This window comes from Apodemus sylvaticus, chromosome 6, assembly GCF_947179515.1.
Source record: "Apodemus sylvaticus chromosome 6, mApoSyl1.1, whole genome shotgun sequence".
In the NCBI taxonomy this organism is placed as follows: domain Eukaryota; kingdom Metazoa; phylum Chordata; class Mammalia; order Rodentia; family Muridae; genus Apodemus; species Apodemus sylvaticus.
In genome coordinates, this window is record NC_067477.1 from 138,878,074 (window position 1) to 138,904,964 (window position 26,891).

Below are 26,891 nucleotides of genomic sequence, written 5' to 3' on the forward strand. Positions count from 1 at the left end.
ACACAGATACAGATATGCACCCAACATAAGCACACACACAGACACAACACATATACAGACACAACACACACTAGACACATACAGGCATACACAACAATACAACAAACAGACACACAGATACAGACAGGTACACAGACACCACACACAGAGACACAACACACACACAGATACAGATATACATACCCACACAACACACACACAGAGACACTATACACAGACAGATACACACAAGCACAATCACAAACACACACACACACAGATATAGGCATGCATACCCACACAACACACAACACACACCCACTTAACACACCCAGATACAGACAGGCACACACATACACACAGATACAGGCATGCATACCCACACAACACATAGACAGAGACAGTACACACACAGGTATAGACAGGTACACACACACATACACACACATACACACACATAGGCACACAGATACAACACATACAGATACAGGCATGCGCATACACACAGGCACACAGATACAGGCATGCATACCCACACAACACACACAGAGAGACACCACACACACAGATACAGACAGGCACACACACACACACACACACACACACACACACATAGGCACACGCACAGACACACAGATACAGGCATGCATACTTACACAACAACACAGAGAGACACCACACACACAGATACAGACAGGCACACACACACACATAACACACATAGATACAGGCATGCACACCAGTGCATTACACACACACACACACACACACACACACACACACACACTTGCTCACTTTGCTGCAGCATCAGACTCCAGCCCAGTCCTGTCTTGGAAATCCATCTACTCTAATATCCTGCTCCAGCCTCAATTTTCTGTCCTTCAATTAGAATTTTCTTAACTCTCCTCTGCCTTACTATGCCCCTTTGAGACAAAGCATGGAAAAGTTAATCTTTCCAACAAGAGACAATGAAAGAGGAATTTCAGAGTGGATGCCAGTCATACTGTTCCTCTGCCCAGTCTCTCTTGTATACAGTAAACAAGAAACATAATGCTCACTTATCTACCTTCACTTAAGGGTCTACTCCTGCGGGGCTCTCTTATCTTGAGGAAGAACAAGCAAAGACGTGACCGTGAGCAGCAGGCTTTCCTGTGTTCTACTACAAACAAGAGAGTCTGAAAGTAAAGGCTTGGCATAGACTGACTTAACATAATAGAGGCTCCGAGTGTTACAAACGAGAACACTAAAGCACTGCAGGGTCCATGGATATTTCTTTCCGCTTCTCTGGGGAAGGTTCTTAAATATCCCTACCTAGTCTCTCCTGCACTGTGTTTAAGGCTAGCCTTAGGTTCCTGAATGTCCTCCTTTATCTACCAGGGGCTGAGTCACAAGTGTGTACTTCCACATCTGGCCCACAGTGGACATTTCCCAACCAGGGTACAAGCTCCTGTAGAACTGAGATTTTCAAGATTTTCTGACAAAGACTTGTCCTATACAGAGCTTTCTCTACAACTGCTCTCTGCCTACAGACAGTAAAAACAGGAAGCAGAAAGTAAGTAGTGGTATTTAAGCTTCTAGAAGTGAAATTTATTATCTTTTAGGATTTATATTACTAGTCCTACTTATTGGCTCAACTCTATATTTCTTTAGAGGAATAAAAGTATTTATGTATAAAACAATCCCGTTCTAGTTTCAATCAGTTAATTAACACTAAAGATCTACAACAACAAAGTCCTTCAATATTTTTAGAAGATGATTCTCACATACCCCAGGTAAGATTTTGTAGTTCAAAAAATAGTGTTAAGGACATTATACATAATTGAAGCCAAAAAAAGAAAAGAATACTTGAAAATAATTTTCATCAACTTAAGTCTGAGCATTTGTTTACATACAAGCAAAACTCGGTGACTGTGTATCAAGAGTTTCAGAATTTTCTCAGATCCAGGGACTCTTGGCTTTTTGTTATTGTTGTTAAATGGGATTGATTTATTGGTTGACTTTCCTTCAATAGCTCTCAGCAGATGTAGAACCATTTAGCAAATCTGCATTATTTCAAGAATCAACTAAGGTCATCCTTTTTATAGATTGAAACAACATGGAATGCCAGCCATTCTTCCCTGAGCTAAAGTTTACTGGCTATCGTATTCTTAGTGGTCTTATTGTTTCTTTTGAGACAGCACATTGGGTAAAGTCCATTAATTAAAGAGGGAAGATTATCTTAATGCAATATCACAAACATTAGAATTTATTTTAATAAAATAAGAGGGAAATAAAACCAGCATGCATATTAGGAAGTCAGGGTTGGAGGAAACACTTGTGCAAATGCCAAAAGGAGTCACATGATATCTCCAATAAACATGTAAATATTATGAAACACTAGTATTTATCAATGTAGACTTAGCTGAGGACCTTCAAGTCATTAATGTGCATACCTCATTCCTTAAGGGAGGTATCAAAGGAGTGCGTCCATTTTGGGGCTGTGGCCACTGAGAAGAATGTGTTTTATCCTTAAATAAAACTGGTTCATGATCAACTGGCTTTTTCATGCTGTTGTCACTTGTAGAGCTGCCGGACATCTGTTTCTGTGTGGTGTCTACTTATCAGCCTAATGGCAGGGCTGAGAGACTACGAAGTACAACTTGGCCATTATCACTAGAGATGGGAAGGCTACAAGCACAAGTTTACTCTGTTGGAGTGAGCCAGTTTTGTGTGGAAAAATGCAAGCATTGTTTCCATGACTGATTTGAAGTTGTAATGGATGGATTATTCTGCTCACAACATTTGTGATTTTCATCTTGATATTGAAGAGCTGAATTTTCAGTCATTTTCCTAAATGATCAGTACATGTGAAAAGGTAGCCCTGGGTTCAACCAGATGACACAGGATACGGTCTGGAGGAAATTCTAGTAAGAGTATCATCCCTGAGACTTGACTTTAATTCATAAAGATGTGTGTGTGTGTGTGTGTGTGTGTGTGTGTGTGTGTGTGTGTGTGTAATATAAGAGGTGAATGTTTCATATAGATTCAAGCCTAAGAAAGAGTGAAGTTCTGATTTTGGAGCCATGTGAGGAGCAGAGCTCACTTCCTAACTACATCCGACACAGACATGGGCTGAGTCCATCACGTTCTTCCTTTCTTCACTGGCTTCCATACTTTTCTGGCAGTCAATCTCACCTTCTGGTGCAAATCATTAACACGCCAAGATTAAAATGCACATGAAGGAAGCTATGCTGCTCTCCCTATTTTTATATATTGCCTGCATTCAAGCATGTATAGTTTTTCCACTTTACAGACATGAGAGAGATAGGTAAACTGAGCCAAAGACACATGCTAGGTATTCATTTAGCCTTCTCCCCATTATTCAAGTTATCTAAAACTCCAGAGGCAAAACTGGTGCTGTTACTTGGAGAGGGGTCAATTACATGTGTAAACATAATATTCTAGAGAGATATTTAAAAGTACACTGATTTCAGGCTGCAGCACAGAATAAAAACTAAGGCCAGAGAATAGACAAGGACATAATGTCTTCATCATCAAAGCCGCAAAGTTTCCAGACTGGAGAGTTTCTAAGTGAAGGCACCCACAGCTTCTACTGAACTAATGGATTGGAAAATATTAATCATGCCAGAAAGACAAATACAATTCACATCTAAATCTACATAAACTTCTTAAGACAGTAAATGCTCAAACTTTGAATGTTGAAACTTTTCAAAAATAAAAAACTAAAAACATTCAGGCAAACAAGAAGGTCAAATCTTACAAAATAGGAAGCTCGTAAGATTTGATAAGAGTGTTGGATAAGAACATATTAAAGAAATATGCAGGTGGAGTGTCTGCAGTGGATTCCCAAAAGGTTGGAGGTTACATGTAACACACCTGGGCTGCTGGTGCTCTGCCAGGCAGCCTTGTTCAGGTACGCAACAATGGAATGACCACAGAGGAGGACTCTGGGGTCGTGAGTCCTGTGGGTTCCATTAAGGATCCCTCTCTTCAAGGCAAAAATATGATGGTCTTTCTCTAATTCTCAAAATAGTCAGCTAATCGATGTAATAACTCAAATTTAAATATTCACTCATGGTTTTAGAAGTCACTTGACCTTTGTCGTCCTAATCCATGATTTTTTTTCACTTAGGAAGTAAGGACTAAATACAAGACATTAAGACAAACACAAAAGAAGCCACCTCCCAGATAAAAACCAGAAGTCGTTCCCACTCATGTAATTAAAATCACATAGAAAACCTGCAGTATCCAAAGTTGAGAGATGTAGATGCTACGGCAAAGGTCCAATAAAGGGTGACGTGCATGTGGCCCAAGGCTTAATTAAGGCCTTCTTTCTCTGCTCAATTTTCACTCCTATTTTCAGCATTAAAGGTTTCCTGTTGTTAGTAAACTGTCTCTGTTCTCTGTCTAATATGTGTCTCTAGTACAATCCTTAGTCCTGTGACGAGAGCCTCAGATGGGCACCCTCTAAATCCAGATCTGCAGACAGACACTAAGACATTTCTCCCATTTTCTTTATCCCCCCTTTTTGGATATTGACAAAAGGCTTAAACAAGCATTTTCTAATTCCGGGTCTCTCAGTCTTTCTACGAAGTTCTATCACTCCGCTTCTATCATATACTGTTTGCTGACCTTCATTGCTAAACTACTGGTGTTCTGGGATCCTAAACCAAAAAGACCTGACATTCTCTCTTCTTTTTTACCACTTCCCTCCTCCAGGAGCTGCTGAGAATTAGCTTGCTTGTCCTCTTGTTTCTCTCTCAATAAAATGAACCTTGAGCTTCTAAGCCAATTTGAAATTATTTTTTTAATGAGATTGTTCTAGTTAGGGTTTCCATTGCTGAGAAGAAACACCAGGACCAAGGCATCTGTTACAAGGGGGCATCATTTAATTGGGGCTGCCTTACAGGGTCAGAGGTTGAGTCTATTAGCATCATGACAGGAAGCATGGCAGCATCCAGGCAGGCACAAAGCTGGAGAAGGAGCCAGGAGTTCTAATCTTGATCTGAAGGCAGTCAGGAGAAGACTGTCTTCAATACAGCTAGGAAGAGGATCCCAAAGCCTACCCACAAAGTAACAAACTTCCTCCAACAAGGCCACACCTCCTAACAGAAGCACGCCCTGGGTCAAGCAAGTACAAACCACCACAGAGATCAACACCACCAAGGGGAACCTCAGAATCAACAGCAACTGCTAAACTGCTAAACCTTTCAGGTTTCTTTTCAAGAATTTGATGTGTGTTTTGTGTACATATGTGTATTGGGAGTGGAGGTGCATATGCCTGTGGTTGGTGTGTGTGTGTGTGTGTGTGTGTGTGTGTGTGTGTGTGTAGGCCACAGGAAGACACTGGGACACCGGGGTCCTGTTCTGTCACTGCCCACTTTTTTCCTCTAAGACATAGTCTCTCACTAACTTGGGGCTCATGGTCTTCTTTGCTGTTTGTGGGTTTGGTTGTTTCTGTTTTGCGGGAGTGCTGGTCAGCAGTTCATCTCATTCTCCTATCTTGTCTGCTTGGTATTTTTCCTATGGATATTGGAGATCCATACTCAGATCTTCCTGAATATGCAGCAAATGTTCTTATTCACTAGCCCATCTCCTTCTTCTCTCTTTTGTTTTCATACTAATTACTAATTATGGAAGGGGGATTACAGTAATGTCTTTTAGTTCCATACACACCCTAAATATAGGACTAGTTCTAATGCAGCTGAGCTCTAGATGACAAGTCTTCGGTTGGTTGTGTCTGAGACACACAAGAAGCAAGGACTAGGGCAGGGGACACTAGACATTCCTTTCATGCTGAAGTCACCTTGCAGGAACTGGAAGCCTGGGTCTTTTCTTTTCTTACAAACAGAAATGTCTCATTTAGCAGCAACGTAGGCTAAACCAAGGTGAATTTCCTAATGTAGCTTTGGCACCTCAAACATCTTGTCATGCTACGCAAATGAAAAGCAGTCTGGACTTTGCCCTTCTCTGGCCTTAGGTTTGTTACCTTGTTACCGTCACCCCAGAAGGTTACTGCTCTTGCCCTGCTGACCTAACAGAGGGGAAAGAGCACAGAAAGCAGGCAGGTTTGGTAGGAGGGGCAGTTCAATTTGCAATTGCTTTGCAGTCCAGCTCTTCTTTACTGTGGATGTGTGGATGTAAAATATGAGTCTGTGGCAGGAGAAAAGAAGGCTTGTCCCATAGGTGCCAATGGATCAAAGACACACTGCCTTTGTGCCTTTGATGTATTTCACTAATTTAGTATGTTCATTAATTAAAAGGAATACATGGGATAGCTTTTTTTTTAATGTGAGATGCATTTACTGTATCAGCCATTGTCCCCTTCCCCCACAGCTTCTTTTTTTCAATTTTTTTAAAAAAATAAAACCAAAAAAACCTTTACTTAAGTAATAGTGCTAGTCATAAAGTATATTTTCAAATAATGAATATCAGCTGTCAATCTAATAAATGTGAATAAGAACCTTCTAAAACATTGACACACAAAAAAATAAAAATAAAATAGTAAACTTTAGGAGGTGACATCACTTTGGCTTGTTAGTTAACAAAGGCTGAATTTCCAGTACCTTACTGCCCCCTGCTGGCTAACCTTGGAAGTGGCGTATTCTAGGCAGGATTCTTTTTTTTTTTTTAAGTATAATTTTTATTTTCTATATTCTTTGTTTACAATCCAAAAGCTTTCCTCTTTCCCAGTTTCCCCCTCCCCATATGTCCTATAAGTCCTCTTATAAAAAGGAACCACCATCTCTTTAAAAGTCTTAGGGAAAGGAGCTGACACATATTGTGCTTTGCCTCTTTATTTTCTTGACTGTAACTGTCAGTGGAGGAAGTATGGGAGCACTGTGGTATGTATAAAGAGTCCTCACTGTATTACAAGAACCAGACTTAGTTCTGCATCCTCATCACTGTGTGATCTTCTCCAGGGGTCTCTAACCGTAAGCTCTTCTCCTTTACCTTCCAGTTATGAATTATGTGAGATTTGCTGCACAGGGCCATTGCCTGGTATGTGGGGGGATTACGCCTAAGAATGTGGTCTTTAAATGATATGTAGTACTTTGTGAAACAGATGTGAATGTAACACTTACATTAACAGTTTAAATTCGTAGAAGTCGTCAGCAGGTTCTCAGGACGGACACCTCAGCTGTAAATGCTGAGTCATAGAATTTAGAATTTATATTATCACTGCTTTGCAAGAATTGATTGACTCTCTATGATAAGCATACTTTCAGACTCTTCACGAAACAAAGAACTTAGTATTGTGTCTCCATATTACACAAGTTGTGCTAACACTTCATATGCTGCTATGTCCCATACTATACTCCTCCCTCCCTCTCTCCCTCTCTCCCTCCCTCCCTCCCTCTCTCCCTCCCTTGCTCCCTCCCTCCCTCCCTCTCTCCCTCCCTTGCTCCCTCCTCCTCCCTCCCTCTCTCCCTCTCTTCCTTCTTGCATCAGTGCCTCACTGCACCAGAGCCATCAGCCCCCTCCCCCACTGCCTCATGCCTGATGCTTTCATTGCATCCCTGTGTTTGCACTGTTAGGGCAATAATAAATAATAAAAACAAGTAGAGGCTTCTTAATTTCTCAATCGATCTAATAAAGAAAACATTATTAAGTGACTGACAGTAGGGTAATGGTCACCACATATGACAACACATCCTAGGAGGACACAGGATTGTGTGACATTTCTGAAAGTAATTCAGACAGGGTAGAATGTGAAATTAAAGAATGATTTACTTCTAGGAATTTCTACTTAATATTTTACAGTGTAGTTGGTGACAGATAACTAGTTCTCCAGAAAAGTCAAACCTTAGGGGTACTAGCACATATTCTCATGAGGAGACAAGCCTGCAGGAGACAGGGGCTCCTGATTACTCTGCAGCTTTCCGCCTCCCGTCTCCAGCCTTTAGTTGGACTTTAAGGAGCAGCAGTTCTATCACTTAACTTTTATGTACAAAACCCAGGCTTTCCTTCTAAGATGTAGACTCCTCATTTTCCCACCAGTCCAGGCACTTATTTTCATGTATATTACTGCAAACATTTGCATGTAAGAACCATCAGTCTTTTTATTGTTTTTTTTTGTTTGTTTGTGTTTGTGGTTTTGTTTTATTTTATTTTTTGGTTTATAGAGCACCTCAGACAATGCACCACTCAACCCTTGATAAAGGTTTTTCTAGTGGGCTTTATTTTGCACTGTATTTACAGCTACAGTACTTGAAAAGATGAGACTGGGAACTAGAGAGACAGGTCAGGGATTAAGAAATCAGGCTGTTCTTCTAGAGGACCAGTATTCAATGATTCCTAGCTCCTACATGGTGGCTAACAACTATCAGTAATTCCAATCTCAGGTGATCTGTCACCCTCTTCCGGCCTACATGGGCAGTGCATGCACATGATATGTAGACACACATGAAAGATACCCATGAAAAGTTAAATAAATAGATGTTTTTAAAATTATATTTTAAAAAGGAAAAACAAAGAAATGACAAACTAAGAAAGAAATGTGGCTAACGATAATTGTTATTATCCACCTTTAAAAATACAATAATAAAATGAATTGTTTGCATATACTATACTACTTCAAATATTTTATAACATTTTACCATGAATTATAAGACAATCCTGGGTATTTATATTGCTACATCTGTAATTTATGTATGTGCTTAGCATTTATATTGAAATAAGTATACAATGAAAATTCCAATAGATTTTTGAAAAATATAATATGGCTGTAAATTTCTTAAACATGTAATATAACTCAGCATTGTAGTACGTGCCTATAACGTGTACTTGAGTGGTAGAGAATCAGGAGTTCAAAGTCATCTTTAAATACCCAGAGAGTCTGAAGCCACATCATCTCACAATTCAAGAGTACTTGTGTACCCACATATATATGTACACATGTATGACCCCACACATATTCAGACAAGCAAGCACATGTGATCATGTATATAAAACCTCCAATATTTTGTCAGCTTCTCCTAACATAAAGTATTGTTCTGGCTTATTAGAACTGACTGTATTACCAGCAAATATGGCAGAACTCTAGGGCCTAACTTTAAGGTGAGTTAAGAGAGGGCTGGCAGATAGGAAAAAAGAATTCATTTCTTTTTGCTGATAGCACCATTCTGAACCCAGTTCCCATACCCCATCTATTCTGTCTTCTTCCTCCACTTCTGCTGCCCTGTGCTTTGCATTTCCATAAACGGTTTTGTCTGATAAGCTGAAATATTTTCAGGTAGAGTGCCTTGCTAAATATTAGCCACTACTACATAATTAATTATTCTCTTATTATTCTCTTATACTCTGTCAATACCACCTAATTAAAGCTATGGACACTAGGTTTTGTGAACACTTAGAGCTCTTCCATGATAATGCCACCATGACCCACTGAGTTTTCAATAGAGAAACTAGCTTAATTCAGGAGGTATTAAGGTAGTGGCAAAACAGAATCAAGATTTCACGTGGAAGTAAATATTTAATTAGTGATACTTCCTGAAGTTATGATGAAAAGAGTGTTAAGGATTTCATGAGTGACATTGTAGGACTCAGATACTCTCTTGAATATCTCTTAAGCCTTTCCAATCTCCTTTAGTCTGTTGTCTCCTTGGAACATGGGCTCCAGTTCCTTTGGCCATATCTGCTAGCTTACGCCCTCACAGAACTGATAAAATCACTCAAGAGTACAGGCATCAGAGTTGGCATAGAGTTTTCTGAATCCTCTTAAAACACTGGAATATAATTTTCCTACTCACTGAGTTTGGACACAGAGGAGTGGCAGTAAGTCATTTAACTAGCACAGGAATTCTGACTCCTTGGTCTATAGGTGGGGGGATGGTCCTAGTGATGGAAATGGGCCTTGACTTGAGAGTGTTAGGTATTGATTCTGCTCATTGTGCTACTCAAGCTCTGCACAGCCTCAGATGTGAATGTCAGTCCTATGTTCTTCATGTGGACATATTTTTTATGCATCAAGTGTAAAAAAAGAGAACATATATTTGTTGAATGTGCTAGATCAGTACCACAACATTTTTTCCAAGTACTACAGCCAAGGAGGGAGCTATTAGAAAAATATATATATATCTAGAGAGTGTTTGTATAGTGTTTTCCCTCAGTTAATCACAAGCATTCAAATAAGACACAATTTCTAACTATGTCTCTTGGTTTACACTTGAAGCAATACCTTGGGAAAATTTCCAGTTGTGTACCCAGGGATAAAAACTCTTTAACAAAAGGAACATTGTTTTGCAGATTTTCCATGAAATGTAAGCTCAAGATTCTGCCTACCAAACAGCAATGAACGCTGAGATGAGAATTAAAGAAAAGGGGGAAAATAAAACGCCATTACAACAGTGGTGCCTCTTCAGATCAAAGGCCACAGCAGAGATATGAATAGGCTTTGAGAAATAGAAAAAAAAATAAAGATCACTTAAATCAATGGAAACTTTGAGAGAAAGTGGGTTTATCAACAGACAGAAACTAGTGGGGGGAAATCAACATATCTCTGAAATGGAAATAATTAATATGAGCAAATCTTATCAGTCTCTTTGCTTTCAAACTCTGCTCACCTTTTCTTTTACCTGATGTGACACAAACTATATGAGATCCAAGGGAATTATTTCAGCTCAAGTGGACACCTGAGTCTAGTGCTCTGATTTAGGAATTTACCTTCCTGCATTCCATTCTTATGTAAAGGCCTTTACAAATCATACCCAGGCATATGGATGGGCATAACTTAGACTTATGTAATGTTCAGTATGAATCAATGACATCCAGACAGCCATGGTCAAATGAAGTATCCTAGTCTGAAAACTGAAAATCTGAAATGCTCCAAAATTTGAAAGTTTTGGTAGGACGTCACAAGAACAAATTCCATATGTAATCTTATATGATAAGTGCAATTGTGCAAAATTACATTTGTAAAATATTGTGTAAAATTACATTTGGGTTATATGATTAGGGTGTACATAAAATATAAATGAAGTTTGAGTTCATAATAAGGTCTTATTCTCATCATATATCATCATATATGCAAGTATTCCAGATGCTGAAAGAAATTCACAACAGTCTGGCCCTAAGAATGTTCATATGGTACATTCAAGAATCTCAGTCAGCTTCTAATAAGAACTTCCTAGTTAGCAGGCTTTTAGTGTGCACTTTTTCATTTAATCCCCAAAAGCTTTCATAAAAGTAATAAAATTATTATTAAACTAGACATGAAGAAAGCCATAGGTAAATCAATTGCTCAAGATTTACACTAATGGCAAAATAAAAATTAAGATTTAAGCTGACTCCTGAGAGGCCCTGCCAGAGCCTTACAAATACAATGTCAGATGCTTAAAGCCAACCATCGCACTGCGAGCAGGGTCCCCAAAGGAGGAGTTAGAGAAAGGACTGAAGGAGCTGAAGGGGTTTGCAACCCCATAGGAAGAAAAACAATATCTCCCAGGGACTAAGTCACCAACCAAAGAGTGTATCAGACCTGGCCTACAGTTTTCCAGTTAATTCTCCTCTCCTAGCACCTTCTCCACCCCAAATTTTCAGTTCTTTGATCGTGTTTTCTCAGTATTTTCTACTTACTGTACAATCTTGATATACAATAATAATAATAATAATAATAATAATAATAATAATGTGTTTATAATAGTTTAAATAGTAGTTTTCACAGCTATTAAGATGAGAAATGATGATAAATCACCATAAAAACAGATTATGAAGGAGAAGACACAGTTATACAAATAAAGGAACACACACACACACACACAGAGACAGAGAGAGAGAGAGAGAGAGAGAGAGAGAGAGAGAGAGCCCTTAGACAAAGGGATTTAGGGACTTTTATAGTCTGTCTGAACCTTTAATAATGAAAACAAAAAACAAACAAAAATGAGGCTGAGGAATAAAGAGTTTTGATAATTATTTCCTTGGATCTCAATCATTTGGTAGCAGCATGCCACCCATCTTCAAGGACCACCGCTTTCTGGTAAGAAGCTCCATCTTTGCATATTTGCATAGTCAAACTGCAGATTCAAACTGCAGTCAGGAAGATCCCTCATCTCTGAGTAGCCAGACATGAAGGCAGCATAAATGGAAAAGCAGGAAGTGTATAAAAAATAATGACATGTCAGGTACTAGCATGTCTACTTAAATAATCAATTTTCACTTCATATAATGTTTGCATGTCTTTCCTGTGGGTGATATCCAGTAGCTGATTCTGTTTCCTCTACCTCTGAAATCCTTATTAGGAGAAACAGTGTATTATTGGAGGCAAAAACACAAGCATTGGGCTCTAAACCCAACACACAAGCATAGTTGATGTCTCAGTGCCTCCAGGTGAGTTTTCAGATTCACCATACAATAGGAAGTATTTTTTTGAGATGAGATCTCAAGAAACCAAAGCCAGCCTTGACTGCCCTTGGAGTTGAGTATAGTGTTGAACTTTTGACCCTCCTGCCTCCACCAGTGATTCATGGGCTCCTGGGGCTCAAAACGAGGGTTCTGTGTATGCTAGACAAGCACTCTTCCAACTGAGCTGTGTCCTCAGCTTGTTTCTGTAATCCTAGTCTCACATACCTCTAAACAAAGAAATAAACATCAAATAAAACTGAAAAAAACAAACAAAAAATTATAACCCTACAAATGAAAGGGGTATGTGGGCCAGTAAAATGGCTCAGAGGGTGAGCAAGGCATTCGATGAACTGAGTTTGATCAACCATGAGTTGATCCCACATGGTAAGGAATCAAATCCCACACATTGTCTTCTGACTTCCATACAGATGTTATGACTTGTACACTACATCCATACCTACACCCTGGAATAAATTACTGTAATAAAAATATAAAATATCCTGTGGCATTTTTCTCTCCCTTTCCCCAAATGTGATTTTTTTTAATTTACAAACTTTATTCCTTTGAATACTTTTATATTCAGTCTGCTACTTTATGATTTAGAAATGAACAAAGACTTCCCAGTGGAAAATGATGCAATCTCCTCCGTCTCAGTCTTCAGCCTCCCTGGAACCTCGTTCCTTATTACCTTCTCATTCACAGCATCTCCCACTCCTTCTCTCTGTCTTTCCTATTAAGTTGCATGCTAAATAAAGAGCATCCACTACTACATATTTCTGTCCTTCACTTATTCAGCCAATGCTTTGGTATATAATATTCACATGTAATGAGAATCATAAGAATAAATAAGCTAGAATGTCATATTACCATCTGGAATAGCCAAAGTATCACTAAAATTATGGCATACGCGGGACAAATATTTCCAGAGATCACTAATTATACACAAATTACACTCCAGAATACAGGAGATTCTATATTTCATGAAAGAGAATTTCAGATTGATATTAAAAATTCCCTTTATGTTATGCCTGACACAAAATCATACTAATGATATTTATCACACGCTGACTATGTATGCAGGATAAATTATTCTATTTAGTCCTCACCATGATTGTAGGAATTGGTTCAATGCTCATTTTTGCCAGAAGAGGAATTTGGCTAAAAATCTCACTGTTTTCCCAAGGTTATCTTGCTCAGGGGAGCAGCTAGGACTTGGCTAGAAGGTTTGGTTTTAAACAACCTGTGCTACTTTTACTTGCTTTCTTGGCTTTATTAATTGCTTTTACCCAAAAAAATGAGATTTTAAAGGTGTATTAACTCTATGAATAACTGAGTTGGAATTTTGAGCTTGGAATAGCCAAGATACAATTCACAGACCACATGAAGCTCAAGGAGAAGAAAGACCGAAGTGTGGGTGCTTCAATCCTTCTTAGAAGGGAGAACAAAATACACATGGCAGGATATAGGGACACAAAGTATGGAGAAGAGACTAAAGGAAAGGCCATCCAGAGACTGCCCCACCTGGGGATCCATCCCATATACCAAACCCAGTACTTGTTGTAGATGCCAACAAGTACTTGCTGACCGTAGCCTGACATAGCTGTCTCCAGAAAGGCTCTGCCAGAGTCTGACAAATACAGAGGTAGATGTTTGTAGCCAACCATTGGACTGAGCACAGGGTCCCCAAAGGAGGGAAAGGACTGAAGGAACTGAAGGGGTTTGCAGCGCCCATAGGAGGAACAACAGTGTCAACCAACCAGAGCTCCCAGAGACTAAACTACCAACCAAAGAGTGCACATGGAGCAACCCACGGTTCCAGCCGCATATGTAGCAGAGGACAGCGTTGTACATCAATGGAAGAGAGACCCTTGGTCCTGTGAAGGCTTGATGCCCCAGTGTAAGGGAATGCCAGGATGGGGAATCTGGAGTGGATGGGTGGGTTGGGAACACCCACATGGGAGCAGAGTAAGGGGCATGTTCTAGGAGGTTTTCAGAGGGGAAACCACGAAAGGGGATAACATTGAAAATGTAAATAAATAAAATATCTCTGAGTTCGAAGCCAGTTTTTTCTACAGAGTGAGGTCTAGGACAGCCAGGGCTACACAGAGGAGCCCTGTCTCAAAAAGACAAATAAATAAATAAATAAATAAATAAATAAATAAATAAATAAATAGCTACTAAAAACTTTCAACAAAAGAAAACAGTAATAAAGTAAAAACAAACAAAGCAAAAATGTATTAACAATAAAAAATATATTCTACAATGATTTTGAATCCAAAAGTACCCACTGTATTTCTACTGATAGATTGCATGTGTGCTTGTGTGATTGTGTATGTGAGAAAATGATCCATAGTCTATATCACAGGTCCGTTTGTTCATTTCCCTTTGAAATGGGGAAAGTTGAAGAATACAGTGGGGAATTCTAAAATTTTTATAGCTTCTAGTTATAGAAATAATTACAAATCTGAAAAAAAGAAGAAAGAGAAAAAAGAATAAATAAGCTAGAATGTCATATTACCATCATTTGAAATGTAAATAAAAATATATCGAATAAAAAAAGACAAAAAAATAGATCGAATAAAAAAAATAAAATCACATACAGACCATCAATAAATAAATAAATAAATAAATAAATAAATAAATAAATAAATAAATAAATAAATGGAGTAATGTACTCCAGGTCCCTCCTGTTACTCTTTTAGCATTTTGTTGGTTATTTTGTGTCTTGCTTCTCTTTGTAAGCTTCAAATGAGTTTGTTGGGGAAGCTGGGACGCTGACACTGTACTGAATCTATAGAAACATCTTAGTTAAACATGTTAAACCTTCTTATCCACAAAATGGTCTACTACACAGTTATTTGATTTGATGTCTTTCATCGGTTTTGTAAATATTTTGTCATGGATTTTATACATGTTTTAAAGATCTATGTCTAAATATTTCATTGTTTTAGAAAAAAATTACAGATCTGAAGTTAAAGTTAAATGAGAAATTTATTATCTATTCATGTTTGTTCCTCTCCCTGACTCTGTCTCTTTCTGTTTCTGTCTCCCTGTCTCTGTCTCTTTTTTCTGTCTCTCTGTCTTTCTCTCTCTGCTTTTCTTTCTCTATATCTGACTCTTAGTCTCTGTCTCTCTGTGTCTCTCCGTCTCTGTCTCTCTGTCTCTTCTTCCCTCCCTCCATCCCTCTTTTATTCCTCCTACCCATCATCTGTCTGTTTATATACACAGAATATGATTCCGTTTTTTGACCAGCATTAGTGAATTAAGATATTGAACTGTGAGTGCTGATGTGCAAAAAGAGAACAGAAACCTTTGCCATGTGGCAGATTTTTGAAAGGACATTCTGTTTTCTGTTTGTTTGTTTTGTTTTGTTTTGTTTTTGGAGGAGGGGAGAGTTGTTTATAAATGAACTAGTGAGTTCATCTCATCTGGTACACAACATAGCCAAATGCCACCCCTGATGACTTGTTTTCTTCTATATAATATCCATGAGGTCTCCAAGGGATTAGCTCTTCCCACCAAGTGCTGTAAAATCTGTCTTCTGATCTCACACATGGGAAATACTCACAAAGCTCAAACCCCTCAGAATGGAATGAACCACCAGACCCCATACCCCACCTTGCAGCTCTGATGTTGTATACACTTTCTGAGAGAACATTCCTTTACTCTTGTGACATTCATATGCCAAGAACAGCAATCTCCTTCAGCTCCCAATGGTAGGGGACTATAGCCTGTCATGCAAGCAAAGCATGCTTTTCTAGCTGTGTTCTTGTGCAGTGCCAGAGGCTAAGAGGAAGCATCCATTTGCAGCATCTTCAAACAACAACAATAAAGAGATGGCCCTCAGCAGTCCCTTTTCCACTGGGAGAAGCATGCCTGAACCCGTATAAATCTTCCAAACAGATAATAACTCCAACAATGCAAAGGATTTTACAGAGGCTAGACCTTGAAATATGGGATCTTCCTCTTGACTTAGCCATGCAAAACATGGGAAAGAAGAGGGCCACCTTTGCATTAAGGAATGATTATGTTCTCTACTTCATGGAACTGTATGCTAGTAAACTAACGCGATAGGATATTCCTTAAAAGTGGACAGATAATAGATTTTCAGCTCAAACTGCCCAATTGAAAAACACCAATTGATGACAAGCTCCAATGGCAAAGCTCACAACCTTATTTGTATGCTGCTTCCCTAGCTGACTTTACTCTGATGTGCCTTTGCCGATTCGATTCCATCACTGCCAGCAAGTGACTTCCCTGTCCTGAATTCTTTCCACAATGTCTGACTGCACTGCACTTCTCTGTACCTGTTCCCATTCTGTACACTTGGGAAAGGGCACAGCAATCATTTTTGCATTTTCTGATTTAAGCAGTCATTTATTAGCCCTCTTCCACACATTGAATCAAGAATAAAAGATAATCAGAGGTATGTCTCTCTTACTAATACCTAGTGTAGCCTCAAAATCTGGCTAGAGTTCATTTCTTCTTGAAGTTTCCATTGATATCTGACCTGTAATATTCTTCTATCTTATGAATTCTGATTGTTTATTTCTTAAAGTATAATTATATGTTTTTCAAATTCTAAGATCATGAGCTATTTTTTTTTGTTTGTCAATCAGAAGTCTATAGATGCCAATTGACCATGACCAAGGTATGTGTGCATGAATAGCATGCTGAAGAAGAAATGAATGATTGACACTAGAAGAAGGAGGAGCTGGATAAGAGAATGAGTGATTGACTCTAGAAGAAGGAGGAGCTGGATAAGAGAAGGAGTGATTGACAGTAGAGAAAGGAGGGGCTGGATAAGAAAATGAGGGTTGACAGTAGAGTAAGGAGGAACTGGATGAGAGAATGAGTGATTGACAGTAGAGCAAGTAGGAGCTGGATAAGAGAATGAGTGAATGACAGTAGATTAAGTAGGAGCTTTAAATACTGCCCCTTGATAAACCTTATTTGTAAATGCTTCAGATAGAAGATAAGAGAAGATAATGACAAAAAACCTGTTCTGCATTGACCACGTGAAACACAGCAGAGGGAGGGTATAAATGTCACTGCTGCAGAGCTGCTGAGATCAGCCTCACCCACTTTGAAGCAAGACCAGAGAGCACTTTGCTTGAATAACTATTCTGTTCTTTGTTTCTGAATCAAAAGACAAGGAGGCAACTTCTCACCTTAGATAAATTATTTACAGTATTGATTTAACTGCCTGGACTGTGTTAAGTTATGTGTGAATTAAGAACAACCATTTACATTTCCTTTTTTGGAGCCTGTGAATTCAATCAAGTATTTAGAATTTTTAAAATGATACTCAGGAAGACATCATCTCCCACAGCTCAAATATGTCAGCCCTGAGTGCATACTTGCAAGTAGCATTATATGGAACAAACAGGATATATTTAGGAATATATGTATATATACATACATGGACACAATACAAATTACTGAAAAAAAAGAGGATGAGTTTGAAGGAGAGGAGGGAGAAAAAATGGGAGGGTTTAGGGGGGAGGAGAGGGGAGGGAATGTTGTGATTATATTACAATCTCAAAAATAAAAATAAAAAGTATGCACGCACACACACACACACACACACACCTGTGTAAGTAGAAGCAGCTTTTATGACTTAATAAAACATATTTAGTTCAGTGCCATCATTTCTTAGATATGGAACTAAGAAGGGGTATTCTTCATAGTTTTACAGGAGTTACTATTTTTTAATCTATCGCTAAATTCCAGAACACCAGTTTTAGACTCTGTCCTTGAACTATTAATTCTATTTTCATGAGGCCTTTACTTAACATTCCTATAGTCCAGGATACAACCTGTCCTGAAATCACAGCATTTTTCCCTTGCTCAGTTCTTGCTCAGAGTCAGAGTGGAAGCACTGTTTGCATGAACGACTACCTAAGCTTGCCAAGCCTAAATCAACAAGAGGAGGTCTAAGTATCTGCTTCTGTTGAGATGGTTTCCTGTAACAGTGTTCATCTTCCTAATGGACTCCGTGTGCTGGCACATGCCTTTAACTCAGCACTAGGGAAGCAGCGCATTTGGATATCTGTGAGTTTGGGATCAGCATAGTCTGCATAGGAGGCTTCAGGACAACCAAGACTACAAAGGGACTCTGTCTCAAAAAACTCAAACCTACACCAAATCAAACAAAACACTCCCTAGTTGTAGATATTAAGCTGAGCATTAGTGTGATAAATTAAGAATTTGCTGTTATCATATAAATGACAAAAATTTGAACATTAGTCACACAGTGTTAGCACAATGTATTTTCCCTAATGCTATCTTATTTGTTTGTTTGTTTGTTTATTTACTTATTATACAGTGTTCTGCCTGTATGTATGCTTGCATACAAGGGGGCATCAGATCTCATTATAGACAGTGGTGAGACACCATGCAGTTGGTGGGAATCGAACTCAGGACTTATCTATTAAGCCATTTTTCTAGCCTCATTCAAGGCTTTTTAAAAATGCTATGCTAGAAGGAATAGTCAATGCATTTTCCTTCAATTTAAAAAGAAACACATTTTATAAGTTTTAAAAAGCTTGGGTTTACAGAAGTACAATTTTTAAATACACTGATTTCACAAAGTAAATATTTATAATCCAGGTGTATAAACAAACTTTAACAATTGTGAAGGCAGCCTATGTTGTAGATAGGTAACTTCATGTGAAATAAACTAAAATTAGCAACAATTATTATATGTACATACAATGCATATGTATAAACTTATTCAGTATTTACAGTAGACATTTTATGAAAGCACTTTTGATAGATACCTGTGAGGACTCCCACCAGTACCTTACAATTATATAGCTGTGTTAGGGGCACATGACTCAAGTTATTTACAAAGGAACAAAGGACAATTAGGTAAAACTTTGAAATAACAGATAGTAATGACATCCTAGAAGCAAGGTAGGGACAGTGATTTGAGTACATCTTGAAATTGAGAAACAAAATCAATTATTCCCAGCTACAACATACCATACATACCCATAAGACTTCATAACAACAGAGCAACAGCAGGGTATATATTAGGTGAATTAAATTATAGCTAAAATTATGTTTTAAGCCACAGTTTAATCTATTTCCCTTTACAGGACTCACATTTATGAATATTTGCAAATTTGAATCCATTATTACCGTGTAAGATGTGGTTTCATGGCTCACATAGAATGTATTCATAACCCTATTTTTCATAGGAGAAGTTCCTAAGTGTGGAGATAGGAATAGACTTGTTTTCCAATGCAGTGGATGGACGCTGTGATAAAGATAAAATCTTTTCCTTCATGTCTAGTCATATTGGATAGGTTCTGAGACCACTCTGTCAAGTGTGGAGAGTGATAAACGTTGATTATTCAGAGCAAATGCATGGCAGGTGTAGGACCACCCGAGGTATATGAAGCACTAGATTCACAGGCATATCTGGGGTTCTATCGAAAGGAAAGGTTCCCTGGTATGTTAACAAAGCAACACCATGTAATAACATACAATTCTCTCTAGTAGCTAGCTGCAATGTACAGTCCTAACTCGTGAGTCCACTCACTCATAGTTACATTAAACAGTGGTCAGTCTTCAAGAGGGTATTATTATGGTCTCTAAAACTGTGTTATACCTAATAGTATTACAAATAGACAAATTTAATAGGCATTTGTCAGGTTTTCGAATACTGACCTTTAGATTTTTATTCCCATTTTTATATGCAGCAGTTACTAATATTTAAGAATAAGAAATGTAAAATGAACAAAGATTTTATTTAGTAGTAATAAGTTCAATAACAAGACTAGCATGGGCATATTTCAAGGCACTTCCTTTGAAGGATTTATTAGAAATTTTGATTTTAAATAAGTTGATTTAACATCTTTAGGCCCAGTATGTTATGGGAAATTTTACCCTGCCAATGTATGTGTGGACATGTGTTTGTGTGTATGAATATGTGTATCTTTTAGAACAGTCACATGCAAAGTACATGGGTTCACTCATGTAGAAGTTGAACATACCTACTATGTTGTGACTGTTCCCTAGACACTGGACTAATCCTGTGAGCAAAGCAACCGCAGTGCCTTAAGACAGGTCATCTATAAAGTGGGGCACAGAAAATAGAGCCAAGTTAATTGTACAATGTTCTGGTGGTGAAAACTAAGGCAACACAAGGAGAGGACGCTGAGTTCAGCAGCACAGGCTTGCAATCCCAGCACCATGGGAGCAGAGGCCAGAAGATGTGGGGTTCAAGACAAGCTTGAGCACAAAACGTATTTGTGGCCAGCTTGGGCTACACGGTTGGGCATGGAGGGTAGAGAGGTGGAAGATAGTAAAAACAATGGTAAATTCTAATAGTGTGTGCCAGGATGGGTCTTTCTGAGGAGATTAAGCAGACCAGGAAGCCCTGTCTGAAGGAGAGGAAAGAAGGTCTGGGGGCAATAGACGACAACAGTTCAGGAAGGTACTGACTGGTGTGGCAAATGCTTACAGCAACTGCTTCTGAGATACCTGCATTCATTCCAGGCCATGCGCCCACTTAACTCAACACAGAGTTAGTTGATGTTTCCCCCCTCCCTTTGAAGGTAAAACACAAATACTACAACCATTTCTTATCAATTAAGAGGCAGAAATGAGTATTTCATATTAGTGCAATAAAATGGAAGCTCTGATGCCTTCAACAGTTAAGTTTGAATTTTAACCCAGAAGCTCCTTTTCACTAATACATGTGAAATTCAGACAGACATGCTGTTTTCATGTTTTCAATGAGAAAACAAATTAAGAATAAATTCCACTTCTTTTCTCTAGCCCTGATTAATAAAAGGGCCCAGCCATTTTCAAGCTAGGTCAAATTCTCTCTGGTTCTGCCTGCTATCCACCACAACCACCAAAACGATGTTTTAAAGACAAGGAAAATATTTAATCAAAACACAGTTTACCAAGGCGAATTGGCTTGCATATGGACACAGGTGAGTGCCATGTGGAAATTGATTGAGAATAAAAGGAGGTGTGGAAGAAAACTTTGATTCCTCTCTGTCACTTTTTTAGATTCTATTTTGCTGTTAAAATTAAAAACTACATCTATCTATCATTTATTTTACTCATTAATGTGAGCAACATAAAGAAAGAAATTCTTTGGGTCCTGGGTTCAAAGGGCACAGTCTACCTACGCAGAGAAGGCATGGAAGAGTACTGTCAGGATGCTGGTTCACATCTTGATAGACTAAGGCAGAGACTGGCCCCATTTAGTTGGCTGGATTCTCTTTTGATTTCTATTCAGCCCAGGATCCCCACAACCTGGATTTGTCTTTAGTTAACACTTGCCACACACAATAAAGTTAAGTCACGTTAACTTACTATGGATTCAATCATCTAATGAATTTGACAACTGAAGCTAACTATCATAATCCAGACCAGAGTCAGTTCAAGATCAGCCTGAGCATCATAGTGAGACCTGGCCCTAGAGAAGCAAGTACCTGTGATTTTCAATTTGGGCGAACTCCTGGAATTCTATTGCTATTATGTACTGTTCTGTTTTACCATCATCCGAGAGAGGAACATCCTACTTAGTAGGAATTTGCATTGTTGTTGGTTCAAAAGGAAATTTCTAGCTCTTGTGATTCAGAGTAAATATAAAATGCCTTTGCAAGGCTATAGAAAGTTGCTAAAACTAGCTTTGTAGAGTAGGAAAGGGCAAGGTATTCCTGAGGCCAAAATATCTAGAAAAAGGTTAAGGTTTACCAACCATACAATTTCCAAAGATTGTTCCTTTGGTGGACCTTATAATTACAGCTAATTGGTAATTAGTTCATGCTCCAATTAGTGTGTTTTCAGTGTATCCTGATTGACTCAATCATAGTTCTCTACCTTTGATTTTATAATTACCACTATGAAGCTAATTTTAAGAAATATGTGTCTTTTGACTGATAATTTGTTTTAAATTTAGTAAATTCATCCAGTTTAATAGATGTCTGCAGAATTTTACACCATTTGTTAACTTTTATAATGAAGTATAGAAAGTACTCTCAAATCTAAAAAATTACATATTTAATATCTAGGATGTTTAAACATCTTTAGCTACAAGCATGAAAACATTTTTTTCTGTGCACGTATGAGTTACAGTCAGTGAAAGTCATGATTAAGCTGATATTTCTTTCTGAAACCTCAACTTGATAGCCATAACACAGAAGTGGTCACCCACCCTCACATGTCACTTTACATGCCTGTCGGGTGACACAGGATGTGTGGTCAGGCCAGATCTGCCTGAGCAATGTGAATTTCCATTGTAGAGAACAGAACAGCGAGCAGAGGGATTGCAGAGCAAGGGGAAAATTTAACTGTCACAGCTACACTGAGAATTCTCCTCACGCTCAAACAATTGTTAGAATATTTGTCTTTTTCTGAAATGGGCCAATCTGAAAAATGATTTAGATAGACTACCTATATCCGTGGCAGATGGCCTCATATTTCTGTGATCTATGGACTGAAGCATCTCATTCAACAGTATGTTGAGGATCAAACTCTATGGAAACTAGACACTTGTGGTTCTTCAGGATTTACTCTTTGCATTGATCAATGGCAGAGTGCAGCAGACTATGATCAGTCATGTGATCTTGATCTACAGTGTGCTATAAGAAGCCATTAGAGCCATAAAAAGGAAATATCTGAAAAAGGATTATTAATAATTATCAACAATGGGAAAATAATTTATTTAGGTCAGTGGTTCCCAACCTCTGGATCATGACCGTTTTGGGGTCAAATGACCCTTCTTCCCTTTACATGGGACATCTAAAAACAATAAAAGCATATTGATACTACAATTCAAAAGAGTTCTAAAATTATAGCAGCAGAAATACTACTATAGAAGTAGTAGCAGAAATATAATTTTATGGTTGGGGGTCATTATATATGGGGAACTTTATTAGAGGGTCAAAGCATTAGGAAGGTTGAAGACCAATGCCTTCCCTGGAACTTTTTATGCATCATTCTATGGCTGTGCCTTGTCATATTCTTAGAGCATACAGCAAGTGATCTTTGTTCTTCAGATGGGATACAAGACATGAATGTACCTTACAGTGCACAGCTGTGCCTCTGAGGCCTACCAAAGGGTTTTGCATTAAGGTCAGAATGTGCTACATTTCTTCAAAGTTCAGCATTGTGTCTATTGTAAGAAAAGCAATTAATTGTGGTTTTCCACTTTGTATGCTAAAATAGCAATTTTCAATTTCAGACCAGTTGTTCATTCTTGTAAGGCTATAATTTATACTCACTCTCCCCATCCCCCTTGCTTTTTAAATGGAGCTACATTACAATATAAATTCATGCGATATTAGAGCAGTGGGAAAGTAAAGCCTTTTCTTTCAACTATTAAGCAAAGAATACATCTTAGAAACACCATAAATCATGCTTGTCAGAATTTTCAAAAGACTTATTCTTCAGAATTTCCTTGTCTATTATTTGGAAAGCACAGACATGATACAATATAATTCGGTTGAGCGGCATCTGATTTACATGGGCTGTTTTTGTTTTGTTTTGTTTTAAAATCTTCAGTTTCCCTGAGATGAATACAATTAGAAAGTCTCAATTTATCTTCAAGATGACTGAACTCTGTTGGTGACCTACAGGATAACATCACCCATTGCCATTCAGACGCCTAAACAAAGGGAGTCCGTGGATCTTATAGCTAAACGAATTCATACTGTGAGTTTCAACGTGGCAAACGAGTCATCCATGCATGATGCATAATTCATCATGAAGAGATAAGCACTGCTACTTTTTCCATTTTTCATAATTTTTCCCTTAATGAAACAGGCAGCTCAAGCAAAACATTTGTGTGTGTGTGTGTGTGTGTGGTCAGCTTACTAATGTGTGACTATCGATTTAAAAATTTAACAAACAAACCCTGTTAGAGTTACAGGATAGATGAATCCCCTCAATTTTTCCAATTTGAGTGCCATAACCATCCTCACATACTGAATAAGCTCTGACCCACATCCTCCAAGGAGCTCATTTGGGCTAGGACGTTTGACTTAAATGGATTTTAATAAAGAATATCATGTTTAAGTTGTCAGTTATATTTTCTATGTATAATTTACAGAATGATATATTATTTAGCACCATCTAGTTTTTAATAAAGTTGCAAAAATTCAAATGTGTAGATCTAGGATGTTCAAGACTAATTCTGTACAATTGAACATGAAAATCAACTTAATTTTCTCCAAAACACTAGTGTGTCTCTATAAATTCTAACAATAGCCTCCAGTTAAAACAATGAGGAAACATTTTAATGAGGTAAATATGTTACTACAAAACTGATTATTCTCACCCAGAATGACAAAACTAGAAATATCTTAGTAATATGGAAGCATATATCTGGATGTTTGCACATGGGATCTCAGGCCAGAAGCCTGGCAAGGACAGCTTCTCTGTGGAGCCCCTGTGTAAGACTGATTGAGACAACTTTATCAGCTTTAAGTTGCTTTAGTCTACATTTGTTATTGAATCACACACATTTCTCACAAGTAGTTATTAATCAATCCCGGTTAGTTCCTTATCTAAGGGCAGGTAAAATTTGATTTCCAATAAACTACTCAGAGAGTTCTTAGTTTACTCACAGTGTAGCCAGAACCACAGATATAATGAGTCAACACTGGCAAATTTGAGAGGCAGGCCAGCACACTGAAGGAACATGCAAGGCAGTCTCATGAAAAGAGCTCCAGCCTGAAAATGCAGACCTAGACTTCGCCAGACTTTCTGATCAGTGTTGGTTATACACCAAAGTTGACTTTTCAGGTACACAGGCCACACTGATTTTCCTTCATCCTCATAACTATACATATTTTTACAGGGAACAATAGCTTTGCACTAGTAAAGCAGCACAGCTCAAACTCTGAAATTCTAATTTCATTAAAATGTAGAAAAAAATGACATTTGTAGTTCAGTATTCCTATGTTTACTCTTTAGGATGCCTCCACATTTTTCTGTTGCTAGTCCTTTCATCTTTCTGGAATTCTATCTTACTTCTAGTCTTTTGGGTACTTGTTTTTCACATCTGCTATCTCACTACCTAACTCAAAGCAGGCCTATCCTCCAGCTAGAAAAATACATCGTAAGTTTCCAAATACTTGAAATTGGTGGGCATTTCTTTGACAACATTCCATTTTTGATGTTGCAGTGATTTTCTAACTGCCTGTCTTTCCAGAATGTCTCTTTAAAATTAGTGCTAATTTTATCCTTCCTAATTACTCCCCAATGGACTCACTATGTCTTCAATGGACTGCCATCTCTATCTGATACATGGTAATCAGTTTAAGAAGAATAGCAACAATTTGAGAAGAGGGACCACCCCCATCCCCATTGCTCTGAAAGAGAATTAGGTGCTTGGGATATGTACATTTCTCTCATCAGCAGCTAAAGGGAAAAATCTTTACTAAGCATATAACACGAGAAAGCAGAGTGTCTGCTGTCAGAGAGCTTAAGTTCCTTTGTTGGAGGTCACAGTTGGAATGGAAGAACACAGTACCATAGTGATGGTTCCAATTTTACTTAGGAAGAAAAGAGAATAATCTGAACGGGATCATCAAGAACCATAAAGGTGCTGTATGGAGAGCTGACATTTTAGTTGAGATCTGAAGTTAAGGGGAGCAGAGTGATCGCTGTGGTTTGACATGGGAACAGCAGGTTCAGAGGCTCAGAGTCAGGTTGTGCCCGACAAGTAAGTCTAGCATGCTGTGGCCAGAGCCTGAGTTTGACAGTCATGCATGCCTAGACTATTTAAGTGCTGGAGCTATCTGAGAAAAGTTAGAAGAAGCAAGAGAAAAACAATCCATGACTTTGCATCAAAAACTAAGGAAATTGTGAAGTGGCTTAGATGAGACAGAAAACCCTCTTGTCCAAGCCTCGGACCACTGATATTGATGAGGCCTGGAAGACATTGTCACTCTTATTCAATTGGCAGCGTGCGAACGACTAGATAGTATGGACAGCAAGTAGCACATAGGGCCATCTTACAATGATCTTTGATCACAACTAGCAAGGCATCATTATTTCAGCTAGCTTTGATCACCTGATACTTATGAAAGCTTTCTTGTGTAACATTTATATGTAACATGAGGAAGCACTACTTGATTTAACTACACAGATGACTTCTCTTATCATTCTATGTGTGCCCAGTAAAACACTAGAAATTTTAAAAGATTTGATAGTATAATAATCTAGATACAATGACTTTTGTTTATATTATATATTTGGTATATATTTATATTATTATTGGCTTGCCTCAAAGAAGCCTGCTTCTTTTTTCTAATTCTAGTTCCCACTTGTGCATGACATATTTACTCAGAGTTTAATGACACTGTAAATCCTGTTATGTTGTATTGCACAATGTATTGTTTGAAGGCATTATGTTTGAAAAAAAAAGAAGCTAATTCCCCAATGCTCTTTATTCTATCATTTGGTAGAGCATTATCTACCACACATGTTTACTTAAAGTTACCCAACTGTTCAGAAAGAAGAGACTTGTGGCCATCAATAAGAAAACCCTCCCTGAGAAATAGGTTGAAATTTAAACTAATGCTTAAGGCTGTATC

General features: G+C 38.2%; 1 protein-coding gene across 27 annotated transcripts in view; it reads right to left on the reverse strand.

Moving 5' to 3' along the window:
* Positions 1–26,891, reverse strand: part of Nrxn1 (neurexin 1) — a 1,158,653-nt gene that overhangs the window by 500,741 nt on the left and 631,021 nt on the right. The window lies entirely within an intron of this gene.